The sequence below is a fragment of the Geospiza fortis genome, unplaced genomic scaffold (genome assembly GCF_000277835.1).
Source record: "Geospiza fortis unplaced genomic scaffold, GeoFor_1.0 scaffold874, whole genome shotgun sequence".
NCBI lineage: Eukaryota > Metazoa > Chordata > Aves > Passeriformes > Thraupidae > Geospiza > Geospiza fortis.
The window spans coordinates 50,513-50,830 of record NW_005054456.1 but is presented as its reverse complement, the minus strand read 5'-3'; the positions used below and the strand labels follow the sequence as shown (position 1 = coordinate 50,830).

The 318-nt window shown below is 56.0% G+C and overlaps 1 protein-coding gene across 1 annotated transcript in view; it reads left to right on the top strand.

The window, feature by feature from the left end:
* Positions 1-318, top strand: part of EDA (ectodysplasin A) — a 34,671-nt gene that overhangs the window by 28,748 nt on the left and 5,605 nt on the right. The gene's annotated exons all lie outside the window — the stretch shown is intronic.

The following is a 318-nucleotide window of genomic DNA, read 5'->3' as shown; positions in this document are numbered from 1 at the left end:
GAGATGTCACCAGAGTGTTGCTGTGTGATGGCACCAGGGCCTGGAGCAGAACTGCGGTGTCCTGAGCTGTGTCCTGGGAGCAGCCTATGGAGGGAGTCCCTGCTTTAAGGTTGGGCTTTAAGGTTCCTTCCAACCCAAACCATGCTGGATTTCTGGGATTCCATGGCTCTGAATGGCCAGGAGCAACAGGAGCCCCTCAGCTCCGTGCTGTGCTGCCACAGGCATCTCCTCCCTAATTCGGATTTGGCTCCCAGGGAAGGGAGATGGAGTGGATGACCTGCAGTGGGAAACTTGGCATCTTGACAGCCAAGAGGTTTT